This window comes from Pristiophorus japonicus, unplaced genomic scaffold (assembly GCF_044704955.1).
Source record: "Pristiophorus japonicus isolate sPriJap1 unplaced genomic scaffold, sPriJap1.hap1 HAP1_SCAFFOLD_523, whole genome shotgun sequence".
In the NCBI taxonomy this organism is placed as follows: Eukaryota; Metazoa; Chordata; class Chondrichthyes; family Pristiophoridae; genus Pristiophorus; species Pristiophorus japonicus.
The window spans coordinates 184,632-199,284 of NW_027254430.1; the positions used below are offsets into that span (position 1 = coordinate 184,632).

Below are 14,653 nucleotides of genomic sequence, written 5' to 3' on the forward strand. Positions count from 1 at the left end.
ATTCGATCCTGGAATGTGGCTGTCGCTCTCTGCTCCCACTCTCCCTTCCACCTTCCCCCCAGCTCTTTCCCCGACCCTTCCTCCTCTCCTCCCTCTCTCCCCTTCTGCCTTTTCACTCTCCCCTCTCATCTCTCCCCTCCACCTCCTCTTTCTTTTCCCGTTCCCTTTTAGACTCTGCTCTTCTCCCTCTCTTCCCCTTCTCCCTCTCTCTCCCCTTCCTCACTCTCTCCCCTTCCCCTCTCTCTCCCCTTCCCCCTCTCTCTTTTCCCTTCCTTTCTTCCTCTCTCTCCCCTCTCTCTTGCTACCCTTCCCTCTTGAGAGACAGAGAGAGTGTGTATGTAAGGGTGTGTGTTGTTCACTGATTGTTAGACCTCGGAACTTAGAGTCGGGAGAGGACAACACATGGATCTCAATTTTAGGCTTAATCTCACTGGGGTCTGCTCAAAATTAGCTTAATATTTAAATTCACCATTAATTAACAAGCGTTTAATTATAAATATTAACCAGCTCCGAGACCGACCCTGGAACAGCAGGCTTGTCTCTCTGAGACACTCTCTCCCACTTCTACATCTTTTTTCCCACTATCTCGCTTTCCCCATCTCTCACTCATTCCCCGCCTATCGCCTCACCCTCTCTCCTTCCCCCTCTATTCCTTTCTCTCTCTCTCCACCCTCTCTCCCCTTCCACCTCTGCCTTTCCACTCTCCCTCTCCCTCCTCCCTTTCCCATTCCCCCTCTCTCCTCTCCCTCTCCCTCTCTTCTCTTTTCTTTCAGATTCTCCCCTTCTCCCTCTCTCTCCCCTGCATCCTTCCTCTCTCTCCTTCCCCCCCTCTCTCCCCTTCCCTCTCTCACGCCTTCCTCCCTCTTCCTCCCTTCCACACTCTCTCTCCCCTTCTCATTGGGGCGATCGACCAGACAAACGCACCCTTCCGTCAACGTTACCGAGATGGTGCGAGACGAGAAGGCGCGACGAAACAATCCTGCTCTTCCCCTCCCTCTTTCCCCTTCCCCCTCTCTCTCCCCTCTCTTTCTCTTCTTCCCTCTCTCTCTCCCCTTCCCCCTCTCTCTCTCACCCCTTCCCCTGCCTCTCTTTCCTTTCCCTCTCTCTCCCCTCTCTCTCTCCCCTTCCACCTCTCTCCCCACTTACCCCCCTCTCTCTCCCCTCTCGCTCTCCCCTTTCCCCCTCTCTCTCATTCCTTCCCCTCTCTCTCATTCCTTCCCCTCTCTCTCATTCCTTCCCCTCTCTCTCATTCCTTCCCCTCTCTCTCATTCCTTCCACTCTCTCTCATTCCTTCCACTCTCTCTCAATCCTTCCCCTCTCTCTCATTCCTTCCCCTCTCTCTCATCCTTCCACTCTCTCTCATTCCTTCCACTCTCTCTTTTCCCTTCCACTCTCTTTCCTGCTCCTTCCCCGGTCTTTTCTAGCGGAGCTGGCTCCATAGCTCAGGGGTTAGAGCACTGGTCGACTAAACTAGGGGTTATGAGTTCAAATCTGACTGGGGCCGACTCAAAGTTCACTCAGTATTTAAATTCACCATCAATTAACAAGGAGTTAAATTATAAATATTAGCAGCTCCAAGACCAACCCTCAAAATGCAGGCTCTTGATCTCTCTCCCTGCCTTCCCCATTACTGCCTTTTATTTTTCTTCTCTCGCTCTCCTTCCCCCCCTCTCCCTGTCCCCCTTTCCCCCCTCTCCCTGTCTCCCTTTCACCCCTTCCCCTGTCTCTCTCCCTCCCTTCCCACTCTCCACTTCCTCTCTCTCCCCTTCCCCCTCTCTATTTCCGTCCCTCTGTACCCATCCTCTCCCGTTCCCCCGCTCCATTTCTTTCCTCCTCTGTCTCTCCTGTGTCCCGCTCTCTCTCTCTCTCTCTCTCCTCCACTCACTCTCCTTCCCCCTTTCTCACTCCCCCTTTCTCTCCCCCTTCCTCCCCTCCCCTTCCTCTCCCTTTCCTTCCACCTCTATCTCTCTCCAACCCCCTCCTTCTCTCTCCCCTCTCCCTTCCTTACCCTTCACTCTCTCTTCACCCTCTCTCTCTGTCACTCCTTCCCCTCTCACGACCCCCTCTCGCTCTCCCCTTCGCCCCTCCCTTCTCACTCTCCACTTCCCTCTCTGTCTATCACCCCTTTCCCCTCTCAGCACACTACCCCAGTCCCATGTGCAAAGTTAAAGCACATGAGATTGGGGGTAGTGTGCTGACGTGGATTGAGAACTGGTTGTCAGACAGGAAGCAAAGAGTAGGAGTAAATGGGTACTTTTCAGAATGGCAGGCAGTGACTAGTGGGGTACCGCAAGGTTCTGTGCTGGGGCCCCAGCTGTTTACATTGTACATTAATGATTTAAACCAGGGGTTTAAATGTCGTATCTCCAAATTTGCGAATGACACTAAGTTGGGTGGCAGTGTGAGCTGCGAGGAGGATGCTATGAGGCTGCAGAGCGACTTGGATAGGTTAGGTGAGTGAGCAAATGCATGGCAGATGAAGTATAATGTGGATAAATGTGAGGTTATCCACTTTGGTGGTAAAAACAGAGAGACAGACTATTATCTGAATGGTGACAGATTCGGAAAAGGGGAGGTGCAACGAGACCTGGGTGTCATGGTACATCAGTCATTGAAGGTTGGCATGCAGGTACAGCAGGTGGTTAAGAAAGCAAATGGCATGTTGGCCTTCATAGCGAGGGGATTTGAGTACAGGGGCAGGGAGGTGTTGCTACAGTTGTACAGGGCCTTGGTGAGGCCACACCTGGAGTATTGTGTACAGTTTTGGTCTCCTAACTTGAGGAAGGATATTCTTGCTATTGAGGGAATGCAGCGAAGGTTCACCAGACTGATTCCCGGGATGGCGGGACTGACATATCAAGAAATACTGGATCAACTGGGCTTGTATTCACTGGAGTTCAGAAGAATGAGAGGGGACCTCATAGAAACGTTTAAAATTCTGACGGGTTTAGACATGTTAGATGCAGGAAGAATGTTCCCAATGTTGGGGAAGTCCAGAACCAGGGGTCACAGTCTAAGGATAAGGGGTAAGCCATTTAGGACCGAGATGAGGAGAAACTTCCTCACCCAGAGAGTGGTGAACCTGTGGAATTCTCTACCACAGAAAGTAGTTGAGGCCAATTCACTAAATATATTCAAAAAGGAGTTAGATGTAGTCCTTACTACTCGGGGGATCAAGGGGTATGGCGAGAAAGCAGGAATGGGGTACTGAAGTTGCATGATCAGCCATGAACTCATTGAATGGTGGTGCAGGCTCGAAGGGCCGAATGGCCTACTCCTGCACCTATTTTCTATGTGTCTATGTTTCTATGTTTCCCTTCCCCCTCTCTTTCCCCCACTCCCTCACCGTACCATTCTCTCTCGCCTTCCCCCTCTATCTCTCCCCTCCCTCTCTCCCTTAACCCTTCTCTTTCTCCCTTTCCTCCTCTCTCCCCTTCCCTCTCGAGAGACAGAGAGAAAGTGAGAGACAGAGAGAACGAGAGAGAGAGACACAGAGAGCCAGGCCAAGGCAGGTGGCTCCATAACTCGGGGGTTAGAGCTATGGTCTTGTTAAACCAGCAGTCGTGGGTTCAAATATCCCGAGGGCCCACTCAAAATTAGCTCAGTATTTAAATTCATGGTCAATTAACAAGGGCTTTAATTATAAATATTAACCAGCTCCAAAACCGACCCTGGAACAACAGGTTCCTTTTTTCTCTTTCCCCTTCCCCCTATCTCTCTCACTCCTTCCCCTCTCTCCCCCCTCCCCCTCTATCTCTTCCCCTCTCCTTTTCTCTCTCCCCTTCCCCATCCAGAAGCAGAGAAAAAGTGAGGGAGACACGGAGAGAGAGAGAGAGAGGCAGAGAATGAGAGAGAGACAGAGAGACAGAGAGATTGAGGCAGAGTGTGACTGAGTTGCCTTGGGATGTTTTACCACGTGAAAGACCCGATATATCGATGTTGAGAAGTGAATATTGAAGAGACGGAGGCAGGAGTCTGGGGGATGAGACACAATCTGAGCGTTTCACTGACCCCTCCTCATTCTTCAAACACACAGCACTAACTGGGGAATGACCCACATCCCAAGGCAGGTGGTTCCATAGCTAAAGGGTTAGAGCATGGGTCTAGTAAACCAGGGGTCATGGGTTCAAATCTCACTGGGGCCTACTCAGTATTTAAATTCACTGTCAATTAACAGGGACTTTAATTATAAATATTAAACAGCTCCAAGACAGACCCTGGAACTGCATGCTCTCGATTCCTCTCTCTCTGCCTTCCCCATCACTGCCCTCTATATTTCTCTCTCGTTCCATTCACTCTCCTTCCCCTTTCTCTCTCCCAGTCCCGGTTCATCCCTTGCACTGTCTTTCTCACCCTTCCCACTCTCCACTTCCTCTGTCTTTCCTTCCCCCTCTTTCTCTGCCTTTCTCCCTTTCTCTCCCATTCCCCCTCCCTCTCCCCGTCCCCTCTCGTTCTCACTTTCCCTTTACCCTTTTCACCCTCTGCCTTTCTTCCTCTCTCTCCCCTCCCTCCTCTCTCTCTCTGCCCTTCCCCCTTGAGAGACAGAGAGAGAGTGTGTCGGGGTGTGTGTTGTTCACTGATTGTTAGACCTCGGAACTTCTAGTGGGGAGAGGACAACACATGGAACAACATTTTAGGCTTAACCCAGGGTCCGTTTTATTACACAACAAAAAAACGACTAAAAACTACAGGACGAGACTGCTGAGAGAAATCGACTGAAGACATACAATCGCCATTCCTGGCTGTAGTTATTGTAGGTTTGTGGTTGTTGGTTCCGTGACCGGTCGGTTCTCCTTCTATCCGTTCTCTGCAGCGCCTCTTCCTTTCGTCTCCTTCTGTCTCTCTGTTTGTCCTTTTGCTTCATCTTTCCACCTCCTGCTTGTGTACCTTCCTGCTCCTTCCTGCTTGACCAGCTCTGCTGGGCAGGGCCACATTGACCGCATGGTCCCCAGACACGAGACTCCCCAAAGCAAGCGCTCGAATCGGAACTCCCACACGGCAAGCGAGACAAAGGTGGGCAGAGGAAACGTTACAGGGACACCCTCAAAGCCTCCCTTGATAAAATGCAACATCCCCACCGACACCTGGGAGTCCCTGGCCAAAGACCAGTCCCGCCCTAAGTGGAGGAAGTGCATCCGGGAGGGTGCTGAGCACCACAAGTCTCATCGCCGAGAGCGTGCAGAGACCAAGCGCAGGCAGCGGAAGGAGCGTGCGGCAAACCAGTCCCACCCTCCCCTTCCCTCAACAACTATCTGTCCCACCTGTGACAGGGACGGTAATTCCAGTATTAGACTGTTCAACCACCTGAGAACTCACTTTTAGAGTTGAAGCAAGTCTTACTCGATTCCGAGGGACTGCCGATGATGGTGATATTTATATCCACAGTAAGAATAAGTTCCCTGCTGGGCTGGTGTCTGATGAATGCATCTGGATCGATGCAGTGATTTGTTTAACTGGCTGTGCTGAGGAGTTTGACTGGCTACTAATTTGCACACGGAGTCGACAGTGCAAAAGATAACTCCTTATCCTTAATGCCCTGTTATCCAAAAATGTGCCTTTCCTTGGGTCCTTTATAGTCCTGTTTTCTTGCAGACCTGTAGTCTCTGGGGGGCACTGTGTTAACCCCTGTGGCCAATCAACTCTGGGACTTCCCGGATAGACAGTATCAATCTCTTTGTCTGTATGTATAACCAAGTTCAGTCCTTGACCTCAGCCATTGCTTTTAATGGGTGATGTGTCACCACTTGCCTTCCCCCTCCCAGGTAGTCCAAACGTTTTTACTTTAAAACAGTTTTACCGTGGTCTCTTCCTGTGCCTTGTTCCAAGAAAAATAGGTGTACCCTTACAGGTGAGAGAGACACAGAGAGAGAGAGAGAGTGAGAGACAAAGAAACAGACAGAGAATGAGAGAGACAGGGAGATGGAGAGACAGAGAGATTGAGAGAGAAAGAGAGAGAGAGACAGAGAGACAGAGAGATTGGGGCAGAGTGTGACTGAGTTGCCTTGGGATGTTTTACTATGTGAAAGACCCGATATATCGATGTTGAGAGGCGAATATTAGAAGAGACGGAGGCAAGTGTCTGGGGGATGAGACACAATCTGAGCGTTTCATTGACCCCTCCTCATTCTTCAAACACACAGCACTAACTGGGGAATGACCCACAGCCCAGTGTAGGTGGCTTCATAGCTCAGGGGTTAGAGCACTGGTCTAGTAAACCAGGGGTTATGGGTTCAAATCTCACTGAAGCCTACCTAAAATTAGCTCAGTATTTAAATACCTCTCTCTCTTTTCCCTTTCCGACAGATTCTCCCCCTCTCTCTCTCACTCCTCCCCCTCTCTCTCTCCCTTCCCCATCACGACCCGTTCGATATCTTTTTCTCACTCCTTCCACTCTCTCTTTTCCCTTCCCCTCTCTTTCCTGCTCCTTCCCCTGTCTTGCACAGAGCAGGTGGCTCCATAGCTCAGGGGTTAGAGCACTGGTCTAGTAACACAGGGGTCGTGCGTTCAAATCTCACTGGGGCCTACTCAAAATTAGCTCAGTATCTAAATATCTGTCTCTCTTTCTTCTTCCTTTCCTTTCAGATTCTCTCTCTCTCTTCCTTTCTCCTAGCTCTTACTTTCTGTCCCCTCTCTTCATCACTCCTTCCCTCTCTCCCCTTAACTTTTCTTTCCCCTTCCTCCCTCTCTCTTCTCTGCCCATCTTTCCTCCTCGCAGTCTCCCCTCCCCCCTCTCTCCTCTCACTCCTTCAGGAGCAGGCCATTGGGAAAAGCATAATTTGGTCAGGCAGAGTCAGCATGGATTTATGAAGGGGAAGTCATGTTTGACTAATTTGCTGGAATTCTTTGAGGATGTAACCAACAGGGTGGATAAAGGGGAACTCATTTTAAGAGCGGAAGCAAGTCTTCCTCGATTCCGAGGGACTGCCTCTTGCAATGTCTGTCAGCTTGTAATGTTTGTAGCTCCACATTGAGGATGTGGACGTATTGTGTACTGCAAGTGCAGAGTTAATAATAAACAGAATTCGGCGGGTTTCCGGAGACTTCCGAGAGAGCTGCGCGCCATGTTAGGAAGCTGTGTGTGCTGTGCCCTGTGAATATATCACACCTATGCTGATGATGTTAGAGACAAAGAGTGAGAGAGAAAGAGAAAGTCAGGTTGAGGAGGAAAAAGAGTAAGGGAGAGGCAGAATCCCATTCGGCCCATCGTATCCACACCGACCGGCCAAGAGCAACCCAGCCTCATCCAACTTTCCAGCTTGAGGTCTGTTAGTTGTAGCACTTCAAGTACTTTTTAAATGTAGTCAAGAACAAGCCCATCATTCCACGGTCAGTCTGGGAGCTGTTCAATATTTATAATTAAAGCCCTTGTTAATTGACAGTGAATTTAAATACTGAGCTAATTTTGAGTAGGCCCCAGTGAGATTTGAACCCACAACCCCTGGTTTACTAGACTGTGCTCTAACCCCTGAGCTATGGAGCCACCTGCCCTGGGCTGTGGGTCATTCCCCAGTTAGTGCTGTGTGTTTGAAGAATGAGGAGGTAAATGGTCCCCGGTGTCCAGGGCCACGCAGTGGATCTTGATGACTGGGGGCAGTGCTATGCGGCGAGGACAGGTTGGTGGAGGACCTTTGTCTTACGGATGTTTAGTGTAAGGCCCGTGCTTTCGTACGCCTCCGTAAATACTTTGACTATATCCTGGAGTTCAGCCTCTGAATGTGCGCAGATTCAGGCGTCGTCCGCGTACTGTAGCTCGACGACAGAGGTTGTGGTGGTCTTGGTGATCATCGATTCCATTCATGCCGCTTCAAAGGGTACGTTTGCAAGGGCTGTGGAACAATGGGACACCTCCAACGTATGTGCAGGCGAGCTGCAAATCCTGCTAATCCTGCAAACCACATTGTTGCAGAGGAGGACAGATCCACGGCGAAACACGATGAACCAGAGCCTCAGACCGAGGAGGCAGAGGTATATGGGGTGCACACATTTACCACAAAGTGTCCCCCGATAATGCTGAAGGTTGAATTAAATGGACTCCCGGTGTCCATGGAGCTGGACACGGGCGCGAGCCAGTCCATAATGAGCAAAAAGACTTTCGATAAGTTGTGGTGCAACAAGGCTTCAAGGCCAGTCCTGACTCCCATTCGAACCAAACTTAGAACGTACACAAAGGAACTGATTCCCGTAATCGGCAGTGCTTCCGGAAAGATCTCCTACGATGGAGCGGTGCATGATTTACCACTGTGGGTGGTACCGGGCGATGGCCCCACGCTGTTCGGCAGGAGCTGGCTGGGAAAGATACATCCATCGACGACACCTCATGTGCCCAGGTCCTAAGCAAGTTCCCCTCGCTGTTCGAACCAGGCGTCGGGAAGTTCCAAGGAGCAAAAGTGCAGATCTATTTAATTCCGGGGGCGCGACCCATCCATCATAAGGTGAGAGCGGTACCTTACATGGTGAGAGAGAGGGTGGACATTGAGCTGGACAGGCTGCAACGAGAGGACATCATTTCGCCGATCGAATTCAATGAGTGGGCCAGTCTGATCGTTCCAATCCTCAAGGGAGACGGCACCGTCAGAATCTGTGGTGATTACAAAGTAACTATCAATCGTTTCTCCCTGCAGGATCAATACCCGCTACCAAAGGCTGATGACCTATTTGTCACGCTGGTTGGGGGGGAAAACATTCACGAAGCTGGACTTGACCTCGGCCTACATGACGCAGGAGCTGGTGGAATCTTCGAAAGGTCTCACCTGCCTCAACACGCACAAAGGTCTTTTCGTTTACAACAGATGCCCGTTTGGGATTCGATCGGCCACGGCGATATTCCAGAGGAACACGGAAAGCTTGCTGAAGTGGGTCCCGTGCACCGTGGTCTTCCAGGACGACATCTTGGTTACAGGTCGGGACACCGTCGAGCATTTGCAGAACGTGGAGGAGGTCCTTAGTCGGCTTAATCGTGTGGGGCTCGGGCTGAAATGCTCGCAGTGCGTTTTCCCGGTGCCTGAAGTGGAGTTCCCGGGGAGAAGAATCGCGGCGGACGGCATCAGGCCCACCGATTCGAAGACGGGGGCAATCGAGAAGGCACCGAGACCACGGAACGTGACGGAGCTGCGGTCGTTTCTAGGACTCCTGAACTATGTTGGTAACTTCTTACCGGGTCTCGGCACATTGTTAGAACCCCTGCACCCTCCACTGCGTAAGGGAGATGAATGGGTCTGGGGTAAAAGCCAAGAAAATGCCTTTGAGAAAGCTAGGAAGCTGTCATGTTCAAACAAATTGCTTGTGTTGTACGATCCATGTAAACGTTTGGTACGAGCATGTGATGCGTCGTCGTACGGGGTCGGGTGTGTGTTGTAACAAGCTAATGAATTTGGGAAATTGCAACCGGTTGCTTATGCAACCAGAAGTCTGTCGAAGGCCGAGAGGACCTACAGTATGATCGAGAGAGAAGCGTTAGTGTGTGTTTACGGGGTAAAGTAAATGTATCAATATCTGTTCGGGCTCAAATTCGAATTGGAAATCGACCACAAGCCACTTATATCCCTCCTTTCTGAAAATTAGGGGATAAATACGAACGCACCGGCCCGCATCCAGAGATGGGCGCTCACGTTGTCCACATACAACTCCGCCATCCGCCACAGGCCAGGCACAGAAAACTGTGCCGATGCTCTCAGTAGGCTGCCATTGCCCACCACCGGGGTGGAGATGACACAGCCCGCAGATTTAGTTATGGTAATGGAAGCATTCGAGAGTGAGCAATCACCTGTCACCGCCCGACAGATTAGAACCTGGATGAGCCAGGGCCCCTTACTGTCCTCAGTAAAAAGCCGTGTGCTCCACGGGAGTTGGTCTAGTGTCCCGTTAGAGATGAACGAAGAAATAAAGCCATACCAGCGACACAAAGATGAAATGTTTAGACAGGCAGATTGCCTCCTATGGGGCATTTGGGTAGGTATGCCAAAAAAGGGCAGGGGCACTTTCATTCGTGATCTCCACAGTACCCACCCAGGCATTGTAATGATGAAAGCGATAGCCAGATCCCACGGGTGGTGGCCCGGTATCGATGCAGACTTAGAGTCCTGTGTGCACAACTGTAATACATGTTCCCAGTTAAGCAACGCACCCAGGGAGGCGCCCCTATGTTTATGGTCTTGGCCCTCCAAACCGTGGTCTGGGGTTCATGTCGACTATGCAGGCCCATTCTTGGGGAAAAATGTTTTTAGTGGTTGTAGATATGTACTCCAAATGGATCGAATGTGTGATAATGTCGGCAAGCACGTCCACTGCCACCATCGAAAGCCTACGGGCCGTGTTTGCCACGCACGGCCTGCCTGATGTCCTTGTAAGCGACAATGGGCCGTGCTTTACCGGTGCCGAGTTCAAGGAATTCATGACCCGCAATGGGGTCAAACATGTCACGCCTGCCCCGTTTAAGCCAGCGTCCGACGGTCAGGCAGAACGAGCAGTTCACACAATCAAGCAGAGCTTGAAAAGGGTAACTGAAGGCTCACTGCAGACTCGCTTGTCCCGAGTCCTGCTCAGTTACCGCACAAGACCCCACTCACTTACCGGGGTCCCTTCCACTGAACTGCTGATGAAAAGGGCACTTCAGACAAGGCTCTCGTTAGTCCACCCTGATCTACACGAACAGGTAGAGAGCAGGCGGCTTCAACAGAATACATAACGTGATCGCACAAATGTGTCACGTGAAATTGAAGTAAACGATCCTGTATTTGTGTTGAACTATGGACAAGGTCCCAAGTGGATTGCTGGCACTGTTTTGGCCAAAGAGGGGAGCAAGGTGTTAGTGGTCAAACTCGCAAATGGACTCACCTGCAGAAAACACTTGGACCAAATCAAACTCAGATTTACAGACTATCCAGAACAACCCACAACACACTCTACCGTCCGTCCAACACACAGACGTAGCAACCGACCCAGCGGTTGACCACGAAGCAGAACCCATCACCCCCCAGCAGTCCAGCAAGGCCAGCTGCACAGCAGCCCAGCGAGGGCCCAACAAATGATTCACCAACACCAGCATTTGCACCGAGACGATCAACCAGGGCAAGGAAGGCCCCAGATCGACTCACATTGTATACAGTTACACTATTGACTTTGGGGCAGGGGGCGGGGGGGAAGTGTTGTTACGAATGTAAACCTGTAATTATCATGTCTGACCACCAGAGGGCTTATCTCCTGGAGTCCCAAGGGATCCCACAATCCCTTGGGAGCACCTGTACTTAAGGAGACCTCACAGGCTGGAGAGGCACTCTGGAGACCTGTGATAAAGGACTAAGGTCACACCTTACTTTGAGCTTGCAGTATCTCATCTGACTCTTGATTCAAGACAGAACACCTTCCACTCTCTCTTTTCCCTGTCCCTCTCTTTCCTGCTCCTGCCCCTGAATTTACCAGAGCAGGTGGTTCCATAGCTCAGGGGTTAGAGCACTGGTCTAGTAAACCAGGGGTCGTGAGTTCAAATCTCACTGGGGCCTACTCAAAATTAGCTCAGTATTTAAATACCTCTCCATTTCCTACAGATTCTTCCCTTCCCCATCACAGCTCTTTTTCCCGCTATTTCGCTTTCCCCGTCTCGCCCTCCTTTCCCTCACTCGTATCAACCGCTCTCCTTCCCCATTTCTCCCCTGCCACTCTCTCTCTCCCCTTCCCCTCTCTCTCTCTCCCCTTCCACTGTCACTTCTTCCCAGTCTCCTCTTCCCCCTCTCTCTCACTCCTTCCACTCTCTCTTTACCCTTCCCCTCTCTTTCCTGCTCCTTCCGCTGACTTTCCCAGAGCAGGTGGTTCCATAGCTCAGGGGTTCGAGCACTGGTTTAGTAAATCATAGGTCATGGGTTCAAATCTCACTGAGGCCTACTCAAAATTAGTTTAGTGTTTAAATACCTGGCTGATCACCCCCCGACTCTCCCCAACTGAAAAATATCACATCCAACTCCCTCCTGCACATATCCAATGAACTGGCATCAATAACTCTCCGCGGCAGGGAACCCCACAGGCCAACAACTCCCTGAATAAAGACGTCTCTCCCAAACAGCCCACCCCCATCCCAAGAGCGTGCCCCCCGGCTCCGGACCCATCCAACACTGGGACCGCTCCCCCCTGCACCCAACACGGCCCGTCCCGTCAGAATCCTTCCCAAATGCCGAACACACTCGGATGTCGAGCACCCAGCCCCCGCGAAGACAACCACACCACATCCACCAATAGCCATCTGTGCAGAGTCCCGAACACTCCCAGCACTGAGGCACAGAGCCCCCAGGCCCGACCGTCCAACACACTTTGCCCCCTGCCCCTCCCACACCTTTGCTGCAATGTGGCCCCTCAATCCCATGCCCCATTCTCCATTCATCACCCAGCACAGGCCCCCACCTTGGGGGGTGGTAACCTTCTTGGGCTGGGAATTGTAGCCCACCCCAGCATGGAAGTCCTGCTCCCGACGCAGAATTGGCCTTACCACCCTTCAATAGAAGCAGAGTGCAATTTCCCAACTCCACTTCCTTTGTGGGCACTACCGGATGTTCATGTGACAGTGGGAACTGGTGTTCTCCACTCTCTGTCCTGTGACAGTGGGAACTGGTGCTCTCCACTCTCTGTCCTGTGACAGTGGGAACTGGTGCTCTCCACTCTCTGTCCTGTGACAGTGGGAACTGGTGCTCTCCACTCTCTGTCCTGTGACAGTGGGAACTGGTGCTCTCCACTCTCCCATCCTGTGACAGTGGGAACTGGTGTTCTCCACTCTCCCGTCCTGTGACAGTGGGAACTGGTGCTCTCCACTCTCTGTCCTGTGACAGTGGGAACTGGTGTTCTCCACTCTCTGTCCTGTGACAGTGGGAACTGGTGTTCTCCACTCTCTGTCCTGTGACAGTGGGAACTGGTGCTCTCCACTCTCCCGTCCTGTGACAGTGGGAACTGGTGTTCTCCACTCTATGTCCTGTGACAGTGGGAACTGGTGCTCTCCACTCTCCCGTCCTGTGACAGTGGGAACTGGTGCTCTCCAGTCTCTCTCCGTTCCGTTCACTCTCCTTCCCCTTTCTCTCTCCCAGTCCCCTTTCCTCCCTTACACTGTCTTTCTCACCCTTCCCACTCTCCACTTCCTCTGTCTTTCCTTTCCCCCTCTATCTCTACCCATCTCTCTTTCTCACTTTCCCTTTACCCTTTTCACCCTCTGCCATTCTTCCTCTCTCTCCCCTCCCTCCTCTCTCTCTCTGCCCTTCCCCCTTGAGAGACAGAGAGAGAGTGTGTCGGGGTGTGTGTTGTTCACTGATTGTTAGACCTCGGAACTTCTAGTGGGGAGAGGACAACACATGGAACAACATTTTAGGCTAAACCCAGGGTCCGTTGTATTACACAACAAAAAACCGACTAAAAACTACAGGACGAGACTGCTGAGAGAAATCGACTGAAGACATACAATCGCCATTCCTGGCTGTAGTTATTGTAGGTTTGTGGTTGTTGGTTCCGTGACCGTTCGGTTCTCCTTCTGTCCGTTCTCTGCAGCACCTCTTCCTTTCGTCTCCTTCTGTCTCTCTGTTTGTCCTTTTGCTTCATCTTTCCACCTCCTGCTTGTGTACCTTCCTGCTCCTTCCTGCTTGACCAGCTCCGCTGGGCAGGGCCACATTGTCCGCATGGTCCCCAGACACGAGACTCCCCAAAGCAAGCGCTCGAATCGGAACTCCCACACGGCAAGCGAGACAAAGGTGGACAGAGGAAACGTTACAAGGACCACCCTCAAAGCCTCCCTGATAAAGTTCAACATCCCCACCTACACCTGGGAGTCCCTGGGCCAAAGACCAGTCCGCCTGGAGTGGAGGAAGTGCATCCGGGAGGGCGCTGAGCACCTCGAGTCTCATCGCCGAGAGCGTGCAGAGACCAAGCGCAGGCAGCGGAAGGAGCGTGCGGCAAACATAATCACATAATAAATAGGAGCGAGAGAAAGTTAGAGAGTGAGATTGAGAGCGACAGAGAGCCAGAGAGAGAGTGACGGAGAGACAGAGAGACAGAGAGAGAGTGAGAGAGACAGAGAGATTGAGGCAGAGTGTGACTGAGTTGCCTTGGGATGTTTTACTACGTGAAAGACCCGATATATCGATGTTGAGGAGTCTGGGGGATGAGACACAATCTGAGCGTTTCACTGACCCCTCTTCATTCTTCAAACACACAGCACTAACTGAGGAATGACCCACAGCCCAGGGCAAGTGGTTCCATAGCTCAGGGGTTAGAGCACTGATCTAGTAAACCAGGGGTCGTGGGTTCCAATCTCACTTGGATCTATTCAAAATTGCCTCAGTACTTAAATTCACCATTAATTAACAAGGGGTTTAATTATAGATATTAAACAGCTCCGAGGTGGACTTTGGAACAACAGGCTCCAAATCTTTCTCTGCCCTCCACATCTGCACAACCTGTTCTACATTTTTATCTCGCTTTCCCCATCTCTCACTCATTCCCCTCTCTCACCCTCTGCTTTCTCCTCTTTCTCCTCCCTCTCTCTAACCCCTTCCCGCTCTTACAAACTCGTTACCCTCTCTCTCGCTCCTTCCCCCCTCTCTCTCACTCCTTCACTTTTCTCTCTCCCTTTCCCCTCTCCTCTTCTCGTCTCTCTTATATACTCTCTCTCCCCTTCCAAATCTCT

General features: G+C 51.4%; 2 non-coding genes across 2 annotated transcripts; both read left to right on the top strand.

The window, feature by feature from the left end:
- The first annotated feature begins 6,176 nt into the window (after window positions 1-6,176).
- trnat-agu (transfer RNA threonine (anticodon AGU)) lies at window positions 6,177-6,249 on the top strand. The gene has a single exon. It is a non-coding gene; the product is annotated as a tRNA-Thr (tRNA).
- Window positions 6,250-11,425: 5,176 nt separating this feature from the next.
- trnat-agu (transfer RNA threonine (anticodon AGU)) lies at window positions 11,426-11,498 on the top strand. Its single transcript has one exon. It is a non-coding gene; the product is annotated as a tRNA-Thr (tRNA).
- The last annotated feature ends 3,155 nt before the right edge of the window (window positions 11,499-14,653 follow it).